Source organism: Crinia signifera, unplaced genomic scaffold, assembly GCF_055691185.1.
Source record: "Crinia signifera unplaced genomic scaffold, ASM5569118v1 HAP2_SCAFFOLD_746, whole genome shotgun sequence".
NCBI classification, from domain to species: Eukaryota; Metazoa; Chordata; class Amphibia; order Anura; family Myobatrachidae; genus Crinia; species Crinia signifera.
This window is the reverse complement of record NW_028142650.1, coordinates 1-20,399: the sequence shown is the minus strand read 5'-3', so window position 1 is coordinate 20,399 and position 20,399 is coordinate 1. Positions and strand designations below refer to the sequence as shown.

The following is a 20,399-nucleotide window of genomic DNA, read 5'->3' as shown; positions in this document are numbered from 1 at the left end:
AGTGGGATGACAAGTACCTTTAACAAGGGGGAGAGAAAAGGAAGAAGGAAGACATGATTGTGTGTTAGTGGACCAAAATGGTTACAAAAAATTATGTAGGCCAAGTGTGTCATTAAGGCCTTTAGGGTGTAGTGTGTCCATTTTGTAAATCCACTTGGACTCAAGCTGCAGAAGCTGTTTGGAACGGTTGCCACCCCGTATGTGTGCCGGCACGTGGTCTATGATCTTATATTTGATCATTGCCATGTTATGTTTGGCCTTGGCGAAATTCCTGGTCACTGGTTGCTCCCCTGAGCCAGAATGAAGGGCTGCCCGTATGGCACAATCGGTCTTGCCGATGTAATGTATTCCACATGGACAATAAATGATGTAGATAACAAATTTAGTCGTGCACGTGAGGGGCCATCTGATTTAAAAATTTTTTACCCGTATAGAGATGTGCAACTTCGGTGCAAGCTGTCATGAAGCTGCATGTTGTGCAGCCTAGGCACCGGTAACAGCCCATTCTGGTGGGTCTGATTTGTCTAGAAGGGGTGTAAAAATTTGTAATCTCGGTCTTGACCAATAGGTCCTTCAAGTTTGGGCCGCGCTTGTAGCTCGGCATCAGCTTGGTGTCTTTGAACACCGGTAGCTCGGGATCCGAACGCACAATTTCCCACCAGTTTTTTACTCTGCTGGTGGTTTCTCGGCTGGCAGAGCTAAAGTCATTAACCCATGGAATACATGGCTTTATGACTTTAGGTGTTGCACCTGTGATAAGAGTGGTGCGCTCACACGCCAGAGCCCTGGCCTTGGCTTTAAGTAGGCCCTGTCTGGGGTAGCCTCTGTCCTCGAACTTCTGCTGCATGATGTCCAGTTGGTGATGGGTTTCAGAGTCGGTATCAGTGATCCTGCATACTCTCAAAAACTGAGTATGGGAGACTCTCCACCGTGTTGCGTGGGTGCGAGCTGTTGTGTCTAAGTATAGTATTGCGATCTGTCGGTTTGACATACAAAGAAGTGTGTGTAAATCCCAAAAATACAAATGTGTAAAAAATAGGCGTATTTCTGCCTACGAATACACCTATTTTTTACGAATCCATTTTGGTACATTTCCCCCGATGTATACATAGTATATATATACACGCTATACTGCTGTTCTGTTCTCAAAGACAACATGAAGCATATATATCACTTGTGGAGCCGATATTTATGGTACAACACGCCCCTGTAATTCTCACATTCATAGAGATCCCACAGCACATCTCCCCCATGTGTTAGAGCCTGACATCTCCGATTTACAAACATGATCATTAGCGATCAGTTTGACCATGTTATTATTGTATACAGAGATCCATATGTAACACACCCGTCCGGATCCCTGTGTTAACACCATACAATTGTCACGCTAGATGCGGTGACATCTTCTTCACATCACTTCTTAAACATTGCTCGGGCAGTAGTCCCGTGGCATCTGAAATTTACACTTCAAACTTGCACCATTTTTTAACATTGTTTTACTGTTTTAATGTAGGTTATTTATGTGCCATTTATGTGTTGTTATAGGCAGAAGCCAAACCCGGATCCTGGAGCGGAGGTTGTCATACAGAAGTGGGCGATACGGTGGGGTCACCATAGCAACCCATCTACAACAGAGGGGAGCGTGATGATGCAGTGAGGCTCCGCCCACTGACATCCGCCCGCACCGGAAGCCGCACTGGACGCAACCGGGACGCTCCACGTACGGGAATGGTGAGTATGCACATGCTGTATGTATTTAAATGTTTGCTGTGTCACCCGCACGCGTTGTACACCTTGACAAAGGGGTATCCAGTCCCCGAAACGTCGGTCACCTCCAATAAACACATTGTTAAGCCCACGGAGTGCCGCTGCCTGCTTGGATAATTCCTTAGATAGATAGATACCAGAAAGAACCCCCACTGGGGGAATAAACAGCACTCACCAGTCTGTAGTTCAATGGAGGTACAACCAGGAGGTAATCCAAAGTTTATTTTCTGCAAGAGAGATCTTCTGACGTTTCGGTCCCCGCTGGTACCTTTATCAAGGCAGCCACTGTGTCAAATAGTCGCAACTTAAATCTGTGTGGGAAGGGGGATATATAGCCTTTGAGTATAAAGAAACATAAAAATATATGATACAGCCAGTACAGGATATGGCGGGTGAGCCAGTGACAGGGACTATAGAGAGGTAGGGCAGGGGGATCAGAGGCGGTCCTGCAGCGATGCATAACCCAGAGAGAGCCGGCACCGGGAAGGGTGATCCCTGGAGAGGACAAGGGCCTGTGCAGTGCTGTGAGCTGCTGACCTGTAAGGAGCGGAGGCTGCGCAGCTGTGAGACCAGGAATGGCGCCAGGAGAGCCAGGCTCCTCCAAGTCCCCTACTGCTGCCACCTGCCAGAGGGAAGGGAACCGCGCTGCCCCCACTAGCTGCCAACCACAGGAGGAGCCCCAAACCCGGAGAGAACAGAATGATGTGTGCTGCCGAGGTTTCCTACATAGTGCCTGCCTGTGGAGGAGCCGAGAGGGTGAAGACTAGAACCTCATGGAAGAAGGTGCTGAGGGGGTAAATTACCTGGGAGCACACCCAGCCGGAGGATTCTCCTGAAGTTGCTCCGAAGAAGATAGAGGACGCAGCAAGTGGAGACCAAGGTGCGCAGGCACCGCGGAGGACACCCGCTCTCGAGGAACCAGGACTGGAGGACATGCAAAGGACCCCTAGCTGGAGACCTGTAGAAGCCCCCTCAGTGGTGCGGAGCTGCCCCTAGAGATGCCTGCCCGAAAGTAAGTTAAGAACACGATGTAACATCAAGGACAGGAGCTGCTCAGAGGACAGGTGACAGCCCAGCGGAGGAGAGGATAGAGGAGGATCCCCAGCCTGATAGGAGCCGGGGGTGGAAGCAGAGGCCGACCCAGAACAGCACAACAGGCGGAGCAGAGGACGACCCAGCACCTCCTGCTGCAGGAGCCGAGGACACGGGACACAAGGCAGACGTCAGGCTCATGGCAGATGCTGTGCGGCTGTGGTACAGGTATATGTGCGCTGTTGTGTGTTTATGCTGGGCGTTATGGGTAATAGAGGAGGTTTCTTTTTTAGGATGTCGGTATGTGGTAGACTCGCTATGTATAGGATGTGTAGTATGCTAGGGTTTGTGGTTATAGTGGATGTATTTGTGTATGCAGGGCACCATTTGCAGATGTACTAAAAGGATGATCACAAAAAGGGATGATCGGGATGATTGCCTGCAGTTCCTATTCGCACCACTAGATGTCACAATTGTTTTTACTTCAACTGAGAATTTGTATGTTGGACACTGGTTGTGTATCCTGGACAGTCGGTAGAATAGGTAATCAGCGCTCAGTATCATTCTGTGGAGTTTTCGTAGCTTCTTAAAAGAAGCTGTAAGCGCTGCACAGGGAGGCCAGGCAGCGTCTCCCCTGTGCACAGTGAGCTGACAGGACGCGCTTCTGTCAGCTCCTGCTGTGCTAGCAGTGTGAGGATTCACTAATGAGAATCCTCACACTGTGCCTACCTAGCTAGTGTAAAAGTTAATAAAATAATAAAAACCCTAACTAACTCTACTCCTTCGGCTGCTCCGGCAGCCCTTTAGAATAGCACCCACTCCAGTGGGCACCTAACACGAACTGAGGAGTCTGGGATGCAGTAGGGGAGGAGCCTACCCTCCAAAAGCTTTAGGATAGGTGCCTGGCTCCTGCGGACCCTCCTACATCCCAATGTGAAGCTGTGTCACCAGGACCATTGAAAGAGAAAAGTATGTGCTGCACATACTTTTTGTACTTGCTTTTCATCGCATTGTATGCACAACGCATGTACAAGGATGAATGCGATGCGTGCTATTTAAGCTCAAAATGCACGCCCGCATCGAGACGTGTATGGGCACCTTAAGTCAGAGAGAACCTGAGAATTCTGACTGGGAAGTGCAATTAACAGGTCAGATGTGGACTGCTGCTTTGAAGTTGGATATCTCCATTTCCCCAGGGCCGATTTTAAAAATTCTGGTATCCCTGGAAAAAGGGGATCCTCAGCTATCAGAGTATGGCCCTTATACACCTGGGGCCCCATAGCAAGTGCCCATTAAGCCCATACGAAAAGACCGCCCTGGTCCCGGTTCGCTGACGTCATCCGGGGGCGATTATGCTGTGTACACACGGGGGCGATAGGGGCTGAAATAGCTGGGAATATGGTTGCTGAGCGACCATATTGCCAGTGATTGGAGTGTGCACCAGCGATAAATCGCCGGGTGCGCGCTCCCGTTTTCACAAAACGGGACACTGGGCAATATGATTGCTGATATGATTGCTAGCAATATATTGCCAGCGATCATATTGCCCCGTGTGTACGCACCTTTATTCCTAACAATTTTGCTGCACCCGTCATCTTGAAACGTGCACATGTCCCTTTGTTGATGAATTTACAAGGCTGCCTAATTAGAGCAATAATTGATATTTGCGTGGAGATTAATAACAGTATTACAGACACACATGCTATGACCGATAACACACACGTAACAGACTTATTTTAATTTTTTTTCTAATGCACTTTATTTCACATTTATCACTTTTCACTTATGTTTTTAATATTTCGCTGTCCTTAATAAATGATTCAATAAACATCATGTTTTAGCCAATTCTCTGTTTCTTGGGTCACTTTATTAATGTACCTATAACATTAATCAGAACATTAATATATGCTAACCTAGATTGCCCCTTGTAGGAATACTTTATCTTTCTTTGCTTCCAAGTCTAATACATATTCCTGGGTGCGCCTCCCCCATTACCAATTGATACTTAATATAGTAATGCAGGGGTGAGATAGCTATACCAATTACAGGCCGTTCGGATTGATAGCCTCTATCTATTAACCTGTATCAGCGATATCAGATGGTCGACAGTCATCAGGTCGACATACTGCAAAGTCGACATGGGTCTAGGTCGACAGGTCATTAGGTCAACATGGTCTAGGTCGACTGGGTTTTTCACTGGATTTTTGGGGTTTTTTTTGAGCCGACATGTGCCGACAGGCGGAATTTCATGCCCTACCATCCACTAGGGCAGGCGTTCCCAACCACGGTCCTCAAGGCACACCAACAGTGCAGGTTTTAGTGATATCCAGGCTTCAGCACAGATGGATTAATCCAAATCACAGGTACTAATTAAGACACCTGTGCTCAAGCCTGGATATCATTAAAACCTGTACTGTTGGTGTGCCTTGAGGACCGTGGTTGGGAACGCCTGCACTAGGGTGTGGTGGGAGAATAACATAGAGTACCAAGCACAGCCAGACATGCGAGGGGATGCGGTGCACTTAATCCTGTGTCCATGTTGACTGTGTCGGCATTCGGGTAAAAAAAAAAGTACAAAACCCTATGTTGAGCTAGACCATTTTGACCTAATGCTTTTTTGGACCAAATGACCTGTTGACCTTGACCCATGTCGACCTTGCAGTATGTTGACCTAATGACTGTCGACAATCTTTAGGTCGACCATATGATCCTTACCTGTTTCAGCAAGGGGTGTGAGGCCAATTTCTCTCTTTCTCTCCAGGGAATGGAGAAATATCTGTGTTTAGAGCCAGACTAGAATCACGTCTGCCCGCAGACAATAGATCGGGTATCATTTTTTTATTTTTTTTTATGTATGTTTGACAAAGGCCATACACTTCACTGGAGGCGAAGATCCGCAGACGAAGGCCAGAGCATACAGCTAATTGCTGCCGATCCTACTATTAAAAAAGAAAAAGGAATGTATTGTATACACAGAACATCGAACATGCCTTCCAACTTTTACCAATAGATCAGTGGGACCTGCATGCAGCTGGCCCTGGAAAGGGGCGGGGCTATGTGCAACGGGGGCGGGACCGGGCATCGAGGCCCCGGGTTTTCCATCCTCTTTGCCAGCGTACCCAGCCCCGTCTCTCCTTGCTGCGCACGGCACCTATCCAGCAATCACCGGCTGCTCCACAAAGCAGAGCAGCCATGATCACCTCCCCTCAAGGGACATCAGGGCAGGCTCCAAATAGCGGGACCATACCACTGTAATCAGGACAGTTGGGAGGAATGCTATAAATACATTATCATGTAGCGCCTATTATTCCTGTTGTCCGACTCTACCTGTATGACTACATGTGAAGGAAAACACAGAGGCTGCTTCTTTTGCCCAACGTTTGGGAATTTATGATATTTTAGTTTTCGGAACTTGTCTCCTGTCCTACATAACAGTTTATAGACGCTGTGACCAGGGGTGAGGGTCATTAAGTCGACAGTAATTAGATCTTTTGGTTGGCAGTGAAAAGGTCTACATATGAAAAAGATCGACCTGGTTTAAATTGACGCTGAAAACGGTCAACACAATCCAAAAGGCTGCATGAAAAAGGTCAACACAGGAATAGGTCGACATGAGTTATTAAAGAAAATTGTGTATGTGGAAATCTGCTGACACGGGCACTGTATAAGTGTACAGCGACACGGACACACAGCTCCAATTTCTATTCACTTTTTTCTTAATGCACTTTTTTAATTTTAACCTATTTTTCTGTTTTGTGCCAATGAATAAACTGTATATTTAGAACAATTGGTCTGTACACAGACTCCGTCCTGCCCCCACTTAAAGTTATTCCTCCTGGTTATATATGGTGGCTAATTATTAATATTATGTAGTTTGAGCAGAAAATATTGTGGTATCAGTGGATGAGTCAAAAACTCAGGCTGCTCCCGGATCCGAAGGCGCTACACCCCACGCCCCTGAAACAGCAGACACTGGAGGAGGATTCGAACCCGTGGTGGCTCAGCCTGAGTGGCTGTCCCAGACGCTGAACTAACGGTACACGCCACTGTACCAGCCACTCATACACGGACTGTTCGTGTATCTCGTAGCTACAATGCAGTGACGTCATTCACGCTGTGCCGCACCATCGCCACCTATTGGCAGCTGCTGGAACTACACCTGGCACATAATGCATCGTCATCACTGCTGCTCCCCCTACATGAGCACTCTGCCGGCTGTTCTGATGGAGGCAGTCACTGACTGGGACGCCATGTTCCTGCGTAGAAGAAGCGGCTGGTAAGTGCACATGTGCAGAACACCCCCTGAGCATTGAGCAACCTGTGGGTGAGAACTGGAGCTCAGTCTGTATGTTGGTCATGTATGTGACTCCCACAGGGCTGCTGCATGGTGCTCCTGGGGATATCTATGTGTATGGGCATACCAGTGTATCCTCAGCAGCGCTACTCTATGGCTCAGGTTGTAATATCTCAGCCCCAGTGCTGTCTGCATTATTATACACTGTAAATTATCTATCTGCTTTCCCAAAGTGTGACACAGGTGTATATAGACCAGATTATAATCTATGGGAAGCCTCTGTGTGTATACCATATGTTCTCTCTCTGCTGCAGTAGCTATGCGCGCTTTGCTATGTTCTATGATAATAAACACATGTGAGTGTAATGGTAAATATGTGCCCGGCATGCCAATGTGGTGAGATACAGGTGAGCCAAACCGTACAGGCTAGCAAACTGCACGTAGCCATTAGTGCAGATGTAGGATAACTGGGCATACTGTATATAGGCTGGGATCACTGCTGCGTTCAGGTGACACCAAGTACATGTCACCCGCCGGGATTGCTTGCTGGATGGTTATACAGGGATTATTGTCACATTAGTTATACTGTAGTCTAAAGTGTATACTGTATTATCTACCATCCTAATGGGGCATACACACAGGGGGCGGGATGTACTAAAGGGAAAATGTGATAAAACGGGGGTTTTACCGCATTTTCCTTTGTACCATTACCCGTCCGCCCCATCTCCGCCTGGCAGGGTATCTCCACCTCTGGGTGGCGATACCCTATAGATGCCTATGGGCTTCTATCGCCGCCCGCCGTCCTTGCGACCCATCCTCCATCGATCTACTCCTCCCTCAGCAGGTGTCACAGCCGGGAGGACATCCGGCTGTAGGGAGGAGGAGGAGAGGCAGGGGGACACTGACAGCCGCCAGGATGTGACGGAGACCCCCGCACACCACATTACAGGTATCGCGGGGGTCTCCGTCACCGCAACCCAATGCTAGCCGCATATGTTAGTACATATGCGGTAGCATCGCGGCGGCTGGCGATTTACATTAATACATCCCGCCCAGGGGGATATGAGGCTTATTTCTAAGTGATCTGACTAGATCGCTTAGAAATGAAAAAAGGATCACTCCATGTGTATACCCTCTGGTGATGACGATTGCGCGGTCCCGCGCATCGCTGTTGCTTGACTAGATTTACACTGCATCCAGTTATAAATCTAGTCATCGCCAATGTTCTCACACCAGAGAACACTGGCCGTGACAGATTGTTCAGCACACAATGCTGAGCCATCTGTGCTTAACTGCAAACTTAGCACAGAGGCTCACTTGCACTGTGTGTGCACAGCTTTAGGGATGGACGTCTTTGCAATTGATGACAATAGTGCAACTGCCCATTGATTGTGGCACACTATGCAATGGATGACCATCAATGTTTTTACCTATTGATGGTGATCCATTTTCTTTGACTGATTGGATTGTGGGCCAATCAAAACATGTAGGCGGTGCTTCATGAGTGTTGGGGCAGAGCTATGCTGTGTGGGGCTGAAAGACAGATGAAAATGTGATGAAAGACAGTGTGGGGCTGGTGCGATGGTGACAGTGTGGGGCTGTTGCAATGGGGAGACTACAGTGCGGGCTGGAGCAATGGGGAGACTACAGTGTGGAGCAGGTGCAATGGGGAGACTACAGTGTGGGGCTGGTGTGATGGGAGACTACAGTGTGGGGCTGGTGCGATGGGGACAGTGTGGGGCTGCTGCGATGGGGGACAGTGTGGGGTAGGTGCAATGGGGTTAGGGTTTTTTTCCTTGAAATGCCGCCTGCCACCGCTGGGAATAAAGAATAATCCGCGTGGCATTATGTGAATTTTGGCTCAATCCACGTGGCATTATGTGAATTTTGGCTCAATACGTTTGGCATAATGTGTAAGGGGCAAGTATAATGGGGTCTATTATTTTGTTGCAAAATGTGTAGAAGTGGTATATGGTGTGGAACACTACACAAGGCCAATTTTGAGTGTCCACACCCTCTTTTCCTGAGCGCTCGCGCACAAATGTGTTGACACTATTGACACCAAGGTGGGCCTGTGTACTTTAAATGCCAGGACCTATTTTTAATCCCCTTCCCGCCCTTTATCTGCACTCTGATCGTGCACACTGGCACCATCTCTTTGCAAGTTTTTGAACAGGATTCTCCTAAACTCACTATGCCGCTATTTTTACATACTGTTGTAGACCAGCATTTTCTTTTTTTAAATATGGATGTTTTCCTCCTCTTCCCTCCCCTTCAGGATGCTACTAAAACCTTGCTGCCACTGAGGACCCCCAGGACGTTGCTCAGGACACCGCCCAACATAGACGGGAAGGATACAGGCGGGGAGACAGCTGCCCCAACTCCGCCCCCAGGGCGCTGCGGCAGAGAACACAGCCCAACGCTGCTAGGAACGACGCTGAGGAGGAGAGAGGTGCCCTATTCGACAGATGCTGCAGTACCCCCACCTGCGACCGATTCTACCACCGTGGCAAGCGCAGAGAGCCCGCAAGGGGGGACGATCCACGTCCCCCCCCTTGTCGGGATTTTGAACGCCGGGATTCCGGCGTCGGGATTTCATACTGAATCCTCGCTCCCTTACCCCCTCCTTCTCTTCCGATTCCCCTCCTCTGCTTCCCTCCTCCTTTCCTATGCTTCCCTCCTCCGCACCCTCTCTCCCCCTCCACTGCTCTTCTGCTCTCCCTTCTAACTCTTCCTCTACTCTGCTCCCCATCCTCCTCTGCCCCCCCTCCTCCTCACCTCCACTCCTCCTCAGCTCCTTCTTCTCTGATCCCCCTCCTCTCCTCCACTTCCCCCTCCTCCACAACCCCTATCTTTCTCTCCCCTGCTCTCTCTTTCCCCTCTATCTCTCTCCTGCTCACCAATTTCCCCACACTTCTCTATCTCTCTTTCAGACTGCCGGTGACCTCGTGCTGGGGTGCAGGAAGAGAAGAGAGGGGGGGAGAAAGAGAGAGAGAGAGAGAGGGGGGGGAGAGAGGGGGGGAGAGAGGGGGGGAGAGAGGGGGGAGGGGAGGGGAGGAGAGGGGGAGGGGGGGGAGAGAGGGGGGAGAGAGAGAGGGGGGAGAGAGGGGGAGGGGGGAGGGGGAGAGAGAGGGGGGAGAGAGAGGGGGGAGAGAGAGAGAGGGGGAGAGAGGGAGAGAGAGAGAGGGGAAGAGGGAGAGAGAGAGTGAGTTGTGGGGAAATTGGTGAGGAGGAGAGAGATAGAGGGGAAAAGAGAGAACAGGGGAGAGGAGGGGGATAAGGGAAGAAGGAGCAGAGGAGTGGAAGAGGAGAGGGGGCAAAGGAGAGGAAGAGGAGAGGGAGCAGAATAGAGGAAGCGGAGGAGGAGGGGAAGCAGAGGAGAGGAGGGGGATCGGAGGATGGAGAGTAGATGAGAAGGTGGTGGGGGAGCTGAGGAAAGGAGGAGGAGGAGAGAAGAAGGAAGAGCAGGAGCAGAGGAGGGAAAGTGAAGGAGAGGAGAAGGGGGAGCAGAGGAGAGGGGGTGAGGAGGCAATGGGGAGACTACAGTGTGGGGCTGGTGTGATGGGAGACTACAGTGTGGGGCTGGTGTGATGGGAGACTACAGTGTGGGGCTGGTTGGATGGGAGACTACAGTGTGGGGCTGGTGCGATGGGGGACAGTGTGGGGTAGGTGCAATGGGGTTAGGTTTTTTTTCCTTGAAATGCCGCCTGCCACCGCTGGGAATAAAGCATAATCCGCGTGGCATTATGTGAATTTTGGCTCAATCCGCGTGGCATTATGTGAATTTTGGCTCAATACGTTTGGCATAATGTGTAAGGGGCAAGTATAATGGGGTCTATTATTTTGTTGCAGAATTTGTAGAAGTGGTATATGGTGTGGAACACTACACAAGGCCAATTTGAGTGTCCACACCCTCTTTTCCTGAGCGCTCGCGCACAAATGTGTTGACACTATTCACACCAAGGTGGGCCTGTGTACTTTAAATGCATGACCTATTTTTAATCCCCTTCCCGCCCTTTATCTGCTCTCTGAGCGTGCACACTGGCACCATCTCTTTGCAAGTTTTTGAACAGGATTCTCCTAAACTCACTATGCCGCTATTTTTACATACTGTTGTAGACCAGCATTTTTTTTTTTTTTAAATATGGATGTTTTCCTCCTCTTCCCTCCCCTTCAGGATGCTACTAAAACCTTGCTGCCACTGAGGACCCCCAGGACGTTGCTCAGGACACCGCCCAACATAGACGGGAAGGATACAGGCGGGAGACAGCTGCCCCAACTCCGCCCCCAGGGCGCTGCGGCAGAGAACACAGCCCAACGCTGCTAGGAACGACGCTGAGGAGGAGAGAGGTGCCCTATCCGACAGATGCTGAAGTACCCCCACCTGCGACCGATTCTATGTGAGTGCACTCTTCGGTCACGACTGGCGAAGAGTATGTCTTGGGGGGGGGGGGGGAGCGAGGGAGGGGAGAGGAGGTGCAAGATTAATCTGCTTTGGGCTAAGGGAAGAGGTGTGGCATGATGCTAGGTGGTGGGTTGTGATTACATGTAATGGGCATTAGGGTTTAGCAGTGGTGTCAAACTCATGGCCCTCCAGCTGTTGTGGAACTACACTTCCCAGCATGCCCTACCACAGATTTTAGCGATCCATTATATAAAATCTGTGGCAGGGCATGTAGGGATGTGTACTTCCACAACAGCTGTAGGGCCGTGACTTTGACACCACTGGATTAAGGGATACTTTTTAAATATGTTATAGGTACACGGTAACATCATAATGTCCCCCCTTCTGTTATTTTGTTTGTTTAAAATAAAATTGATGGCGCCATCTGTGTGTGTGTATACGTATATGTGTGTATATATTCGATCCCTTACCACCGTGGCAAGCGCAGAGGGGAAGGGGGAGCTTCCAGATCACAGGACAGTGGACGCGTACTTCCGGGAGCTGCGCCACCTGGACCACAGGAGGAGACTGGTCAGCCCTGCAGCGCTGCCCTGGTGTGGACCATCTGGTGGTGAGTACAGTCAGACTGCTGCATGATGTCGCCGGCTACCCCCGCTGCCACCATGTCCTGACTGCCTCTCCTTCCTCCACCCTCCCACGCTGCTGCCTCGGCCTCCCGTTTACTGCTGCACCAGCCGCCCTCCTCCATTTCTACATACAGTATAAGGGTGACATTTTGATGGCTTACAATTTAAGGGGCTGTTGTGATGAAAGACAGTGTGGGGCTGGTGCGATGGTGACAGTGTGGGGCTGTTGCAATGGGAAGACTACAGTGCGGGCTGGAGCAATGGGGAGACTACAGTGTGGAGCAGGTGCAATGGGGAGACTACAGTGTGGGGCTGGTGTGATGGGAGACTACAGTGTGGGGCTGGTGTGATGGGAGACTACAGTGTGGGGCTGGTGCGATGGGGACAGTGTGGGGCTGCTGCGATGGGGGACAGTGTGGGGTAGGTGCAATGGGGTTAGGGTTTTTTTCCTTGAAATGCCGCCTGCCACCGCTGGGAATAAAGAATAATCCGCGTGGCATTATGTGAATTTTGGCTCAATCCGCGTGGCATTATGTGAATTTTGGCTCAATACGTTTGGCATAATGTGTAAGGGGCAAGTATAATGGGGTCTATTATTTTGTTGCAGAATGTGTAGAAGTGGTATATGGTGTGGAACACTACACAAGGCCAATTTTGAGTGTCCACACCCTCTTTTCCTGAGCGCTCGCGCACAACTGTGTTGACACTATTGACACCAAGGTGGGCCTGTGTACTTTAAATGCCAGGACCTATTTTAATCCCCTTCCCGCCCTTTATCTGCCTCTCTGAGCGTGCACACTGGCACCATCTCTTTGCAAGTTTTTGAACAGGATTCTCCTAAACTCACTATGCCGCTATTTTTACATACTGTTGTAGACCAGCATTTTTTTTTTTTTAAATATGGATGTTTTCCTCCTCTTCCCTCCCCTTCAGGATGCTACTAAAACCTTGCTGCCACTGAGGACCCCCAGGACGTTGCTCAGGACACCGCCCAACATAGACGGGAAGGATACAGGCGGGGAGACAGCTGCCCCAACTCCGCCCCCAGGGTGCTGCGGCAGAGAACACAGCCCAACGCTGCTAGGAACGACGCTGAAGAGGAGAGAGGTGCCCTATCCGACAGATGCTGCAGTACCCCCCACCGCGACCGATTCTATGTGAGTGCACTCTTCGGTCACGACTGGCGAAGAGTATGTCTTGGGGGGGGGGGAGCGAAGAAGGGGAGAGGAGGTGCAAGATTAATCTGTTTTGGGCTAAGGGAAGAGGTGTGGCATGATGCTAGGTGGTGGGTTGTGATTACATGTAATGGGCATTAAGGGGTTTAGCAGTGGTGTCAAACTCATGGCCCTCCAGCTGTTGTGGAACTACACTTCCCAGCATGCCCTACCACAGATTTTTGCGATCCATTATATAAAATCTGTGGCAGGGCATGTAGGGATGTGTACTTCCACAACAGCTGTAGGGCCGTGACTTTGACACCACTGGGTTAAGGGATACTTTTTAAATATGTTATAGGTACAACGGTAACATCATAATGTCCCCCCTTCTGTTATTTTGTTTGTTTAAAATAAAATTGATGGCGCCATCTGTGTGTGTGTATACGTATATGTGTGTATATATTCGCTCCTTACCACCGTGGCAAGCGCAGCGAGCCCGCAAGGGGGACGATCCACGTCCCCCCCTTGTCGGGATTTTGAACGCCGGGATTCCGGCGTCGGGATTTCATACTGAATCCTCGCTCCCTTACCACCTCCTTCTCTTCCGATTCCCCTCCTCTGCTTCCCTCCTCCTTTCCTATGCTTCCCTCCTCCGCACCCCCTCTCCCCCTCCACTGCTACTTCTGCTCTCCCTTCTAACTCTTCCTCTACTCTGCTCCCCATCCTCCTCTGCCCCCCCTCCTCCTCACCTCCACTCCTCCTCAGCTCCTTCTTCTCTGATCCCCCTCCTCTCCTCCACTTCCCCCTCCTCCACAACCCCTATCTTCCTCTCCCCTGCTCTCTCTTTCCCCTCTATCTCTCTCCTGCTCACCAATTTCCCCACACTTCTCTATCTCTCTTTCAGACTGCCGGTGACCTCGTGCTGGGGTGCAGGAAGAGAAGAGAGGGGGGGAGAAAGAGAGGGGGGGAGAGAGGGGGGGGGAGAGAGGGGGGGGAGAGAGGGGGGGAGAGAGGGGGGGGGAGAGAGGGGGGGGGAGAGAGGGGGGGGGAGAGAGGGGGGGGAGAGAGAGAGGGGGGGAGAGAGAGAGGGGGGGAGAGAGAGAGGGGGGGAGATGAGGGGGATAAGGGAAGAAGGAGCAGAGGAGTGGAAGAGGAGAGGGGGCAAAGGATCGGAAGAGGAGAGGGAGCAGAATAGAGGAAGCGGAGGAGGAGGGGAAGCAGAGGAGAGGAGGGGGATCGGAGGATGGAGAGTAGATGAGAAGGTGGTGGGGGAGCTGAGGAAAGGAGGAGGAGGAGAGAAGAAGGAAGAGCAGGAGCAGAGGAGGGAAAGTGAAGGAGAGGAGAAGGGGGAGCAGAGGAGAGGGGGGTGAGGAGGCAATGGGGAGACTACAGTGTGGGGCTGGTGTGATGGGAGACTACAGTGTGGGGCTGGTGTGATGGGAGACTACAGTGTGGGGCTGGTGTGATGGGAGACTACAGTGTGGGGCTGGTGCGATGGGGGACAGTGTGGGGTAGGTGCAATGGGGTTAGGTTTTTTTTCCTTGAAATGCCGCCTGCCACCGCTGGGAATAAAGAATAATCCGCGTGGCATTATGTGAATTTTGGCTCAATCCGCGTGGCATTATGTGAATTTTGGCTCAATACGTTTGGCATAATGTGTAAGGGGCAAGTATAATGGGGTCTATTATTTTGTTGCAGAATGTGTAGAAGTGGTATATGGTGTGGAACACTACACAAGGCCAATTTTGAGTGTCCACACCCTCTTTTCCTGAGCGCTCGCGCACAAATGTGTTGACACTATTCACACCAAGGTGGGCCTGTGTACTTTAAATGCCAGGACCTATTTTTAATCCCCTTCCCGCCCTTTATCTGCTCTCTGAGCGTGCACACTGGCACCATCTCTTTGCAAGTTTTTGAACAGGATTCTCCTAAACTCACTATGCCGCTATTTTTACATACTGTTGTAGACCAGCATTTTTTTTTTTTTTAAATATGGATGTTTTCCTCCTCTTCCCTCCCCTTCAGGATGCTACTAAAACCTTGCTGCCACTGAGGACCCCCAGGACGTTGCTCAGGACACCGCCCAACATAGACGGGAAGGATACAGGCGGGGAGACAGCTGCCCCAACTCCGCCCCCAGGGCGCTGCGGCAGAGAACACAGCCCAACGCTGCTAGGAACGACGCTGAGGAGGAGAGAGGTGCCCTATCCGACAGATGCTGAAGTACCCCCACCTGCGACCGATTCTATGTGAGTGCACTCTTCGGTCACGACTGGCGAAGAGTATGTCTTGGGGGGGGGGGGGGAGCGAGGGAGGGGAGAGGAGGTGCAAGATTAATCTGCTTTGGGCTAAGGGAAGAGGTGTGGCATGATGCTAGGTGGTGGGTTGTGATTACATGTAATGGGCATTAAGGGGTTTAGCAGTGGTGTCAAACTCATGGCCCTCCAGCTGTTGTGGAACTACACTTCCCAGCATGCCCTACCACAGATTTTAGCGATCCATTATATAAAATCTGTGGCAGGGCATGTAGGGATGTGTACTTCCACAACAGCTGTAGGGCCGTGACTTTGACACCACTGGGTTAAGGGATACTTTTTAAATATGTTATAGGTACACGGTAACATCATAATGTCCCCCCTTCTGTTATTTTGTTTGTTTAAATAAAATTGATGGCGCCATCTGTGTGTGTGTATACGTATATGTGTGTATATATTCGATCCCTTACCACCGTGGCAAGCGCAGAGGGGAAGGGGGAGCTTCCAGATCACAGGACAGTGGACGCGTACTTCCGGGAGCTGCGCCACCTGGACCACAGGAGGAGACTGGTCAGCCCTGCAGCGCTGCCCTGGTGTGGACCATCTGGTGGTGAGTACAGTCAGACTGCTGCATGATGTCGCCGGCTACCCCCGCTGCCACCATGTCCTGACTGCCTCTCCTTCCTCCACCCTCCCACGCTGCTGCCTCGGCCTCCCGTTTACTGCTGCACCAGCCGCCCTCCTCCATTTCTACATACAGTATAAGGGTGACATTTTGATGGCTTACAATTTAAGGGGCTGTTGTGATGAAAGACAGTGTGGGGCTGGTGGGATGGTGACAGTGTGGGGCTGTTGCAATGGGAAGACTACAGTGCGGGCTGGAGCAATGGGGAGACTACAGTGTGGAGCAGGTGCAATGGGGAGACTACAGTGTGGGGCTGGTGTGATGGGAGACTACAGTGTGGGGCTGGTGTGATGGGAGACTACAGTGTGGGGCTGGTGCGATGGGGACAGTGTGGGGGCTGCGATGGGGGACAGTGTGGGGTAGGTGCAATGGGGTTAGGGTTTTTTTCCTTGAAATGCCGCCTGCCACGCTGGGAATAAAGAATAATCCGCGTGGCATTATGTGAATTTTGGCTCAATCCGCGTGGCATTATGTGAATTTTGGCTCAATACGTTTGGCATAATGTGTAAGGGGCAAGTATAATGGGGTCTATTATTTTGTTGCAGAATGTGTAGAAGTGGTATATGGTGTGGAACACTACACAAGGCCAATTTTGAGTGTCCACACCCTCTTTTCCTGAGCGCTCGCGCACAACTGTGTTGACACTATTGACACCAAGGTGGGCCTGTGTACTTTAAATGCCAGGACCTATTTTTAATCCCCTTCCCGCCCTTTATCTGCTCTCTGAGCGTGCACACTGGCACCATCTCTTTGCAAGTTTTTGAACAGGATTCTCCTAAACTCACTATGCCGCTATTTTTACATACTGTTGTAGACCAGCATTTTTTTTTTTTAAATATGGATGTTTTCCTCCTCTTCCCTCCCCTTCAGGATGCTACTAAAACCTTGCTGCCACTGAGGACCCCCAGGACGTTGCTCAGGACACCGCCCAACATAGACGGGAAGGATACAGGCGGGGAGACAGCTGCCCCAACTCCGCCCCCAGGGTGCTGCGGCAGAGAACACAGCCCAACGCTGCTAGGAACGACGCTGAGGAGGAGAGAGGTGCCCTATCCGACAGATGCTGCAGTACCCCCACCTGCGACCGATTCTATGTGAGTGCACTCTTCGGTCACGACTGGCGAAGAGTATGTCTTGGGGGGGGGGGGAGCGAAGAAGGGGAGAGGAGGTGCAAGATTAATCTGCTTTGGGCTAAGGGAAGAGGTGTGGCATGATGCTAGGTGGTGGGTTGTGATTACATGTAATGGGCATTAAGGGGTTTAGCAGTGTTGTCAAACTCATGGCCCTCCAGCTGTTGTGGAACTACACTTCCCAGCATGCCCTACCACAGATTTTTGCGATCCATTATATAAAATCTGTGGCAGGGCATGTAGGGATGTGTAGTTCCACAACAGCTGTAGGGCCGTGACTTTGACACCACTGGGTTAAGGGATACTTTTTAAATATGTTATAGGTACACGGTAACATCATAATGTCCCCCCTTCTGTTATTTTGTTTGTTTAAAATAAAATTGATGGCGCCATCTGTGTGTGTGTATACGTATATGTGTGTATATATTCGCTCCCTTACCACCGTGGCAAGCGCAGCGAGCCCGCAAGGGGGGACGATCCACGTCCCCCCCCTTGTCGGGATTTTGAACGCCGGGATTCCGGCGTCGGGATTTCATACTGAATCCTCGCTCCCTTACCACCTCCTTCTCTTCCGATTCCCCTCCTCTGCTTCCCTCCTCCTTTCCTATGCTTCCCTCCTCCGCACCCCCTCTCCCCCTCCACTGCTCTTCTGCTCTCCCTTCTAACTCTTCCTCTACTCTGCTCCCCATCCTCCTCTGCCCCCCCCCTCCTCCTCACCTCCACTCCTCCTCAGCTCCTTCTTCTCTGATCCCCCTCCTCTCCTCCACTTCCCCTCCTCCACAACCCCTATCTTCCTCTCCCCTGCTCTCTCTTTCCCCTCTATCTCTCTCCTGCTTACCAATTTCCCCACACTTCTCTATCTCTCTTTCAGACTGCCGGTGACCTCGTGCTGGGGTGCAGGAAGAGAAGAGAGGGGGGGAGAAAGAGAGAGAGAGAGAGAGAGAGAGAGAGGGGGGGAGAGGGGGGGGAGAGAGGGGGAGAGAGGGGGAGGGGGAGAGAGAGAGAGGGGAGAGAGGGGGAGGGGGAGAGAGAGAGGGGGGAGAGACAGGGGGGAGAGAGAGAGAGAGGGGAAGAGGGAGAGAGAGAGTGAGTTGTGGGGAAATTGGTGAGGAGGAGAGAGATAGAGGGGAAAGAGAGAACAGGGGAGAGGAGGGGGATAAGGGAAGAAGGAGTGGAGGAGTGGAAGAGGAGAGGGGGCAAAGGAGCGGAAGAGGAGAGGGAGCAGAATAGAGGAAGCGGAGGAGGAGGGGAAGCAGAGGAGAGGAGGGGGATCGGAGGATGGAGAGTAGATGAGAAGGTGGTGGGGGAGCTGAGGAAAGGAGGAGGAGGAGGAGAGAAGAAGGAAGAGCAGGAGCAGAGGAGGGAAAGTGAAGGAGAGGAGAAGGGGGAGCAGAGGAGAGGGGGTGAGGAGGCAATGGGGAGACTACAGTGTGGGGCTGGTGTGATGGGAGACTACAGTGTGGGGCTGGTGTGATGGGAGACTACAGTGTGGGGCTGGTGTGATGGGAGACTACAGTGTGGGGCTGGTGCGATGGGGGACAGTGTGGGGTAGGTGCAATGGGGTTAGGTTTTTTTTTCCTTGAAATGCCGCCTGCCACCGCTGCAAATAAAGATTAATCCGCGTGGCATTATGTGAATTTTGGCTCAATCCGCGTGGCATTATGTGAATTTTGGCTCAATACGTTTGGCATAATGTGTAAGGGGCAAGTATAATGGGGTCTATTATTTTGTTGCAGAATGTGTAGAAGTGGTATATGGTGTGGAACACTACACAAGGCCAATTTTGAGTGTCCACACCCTCTTTTCCTGAGCGCTCGCGCACAAATGTGTTGACACTATTGACACCAAGGTGGGCCTGTGTACTTTAAATGCCAGGACCTATTTTTAATCCCCTTCCCGCCCTTTATCTGCTCTCTGAGCGTGCACACTGGCACCATCTCTTTGCAAGTTTTTGAACAGGATTCTCCTAAACTCACTATGCCGCTATTTCTCCTTCGGGAGACATCAGGGGCCACAGCTTTACTTTGGGTAATAGGAGTGGGAGTGAGCTCCAGCACCCTAGAGGATAACTTTAACTGCCTCCCAGGCAGTCAGGCTCCTCCCCTCCTATACCCCGCCTCCAGGCCACGGACCCCAGTTTTTCTAGGGTGCTGGCAGGAGCCAGATGCACCCAAAAGAGGGGCTGCTATTTAGCAGCCATAACTTTAATTTTTTTTTGCACTGTAAGTGTCAGAGCAGCAGCGCTGGGGGTCTGAATAGACCCCTGCACTGCTGGCTCCAACACCCGGGTCCGGCGCTGCATCGCCACCCGCGGGTGGGGACCTGCAGCGGCCCCCGGGCACTGGGGAGCCTACAGCCACAGCCGGACGCCGGGGACCACAGGCGCCCGCTTCAGAGAACCGGGACGGCACTGTGAGTAAGACACGCTCCCCGCCGGGAGCGTGTGCGATAGCGCAGCGAGGCGCATAGAGATGGCTGCTACAGCCGGCGAGGGGTGACCGCCGGCTGTGCTAGCAAGCGGTCGGCCGGCTCGCCGCCCGTCCCGCTGGACCACCAGGGAAACTAGTTTGTGGGCAGCAGCGCTGGTATGCGGGGCCGCCCGGCGCGCGCCGGATCCCCGCCATTTTACCAGCGCTGCATGTGGACACCTTCCCTATGGCCATTTGTTAGCAGGGGGAGTAGGCTCCCCCCACATCAGCCCCTCCCCCGGGGACAGTAGGCAGGGAACTGTGCTTGGCGCACAGAGAGTTCCCGCCACTGACATCCCTTCCTGTCTGCCTGGCTGCACGTGAGGAGGGACACGGAGAAGCTCCAGTGCCACCCGGGGTTCCACTCTTTCACTGCCAGGAGGCTTGGGCAAGTCCCCCCTGTACCTCTCCTGCGGGACACAGGTCACAGTTATTTAGTGCTCCAGTCAGCCATAGCTGCTGCAAGAGCCTAGTGCCATTGACTTTCTATTTGCATTGTATGCCTCTGTATGCTTGCTGTATATGTGTGCTTATTAACCCAATAGCTGCTGCAGTAGTGTATTTGGTGTCTTTTTGTACA

The 20,399-nt window shown here is 51.5% G+C and overlaps 1 long non-coding RNA gene across 2 annotated transcripts; it reads left to right on the top strand.

Annotated features, from left to right (window-relative positions):
* The first annotated feature begins 11,356 nt into the window (after positions 1–11,356).
* On the top strand, positions 11,357–17,314 carry LOC146056225 (uncharacterized). Of its 2 annotated transcripts, XR_014469063.1 has the most exons (6): positions 11,357–11,493; positions 11,986–12,108; positions 13,058–13,281; positions 15,307–15,530; positions 16,024–16,146; positions 17,092–17,314. It is a non-coding gene; the product is annotated as an uncharacterized LOC146056225 (long non-coding RNA). The 2 variants fall into 2 exon arrangements; XR_014469062.1 differs by lacking the exon at positions 11,357–11,493 and having other exon boundaries at positions 11,703–12,108.
* The last annotated feature ends 3,085 nt before the right edge of the window (positions 17,315–20,399 follow it).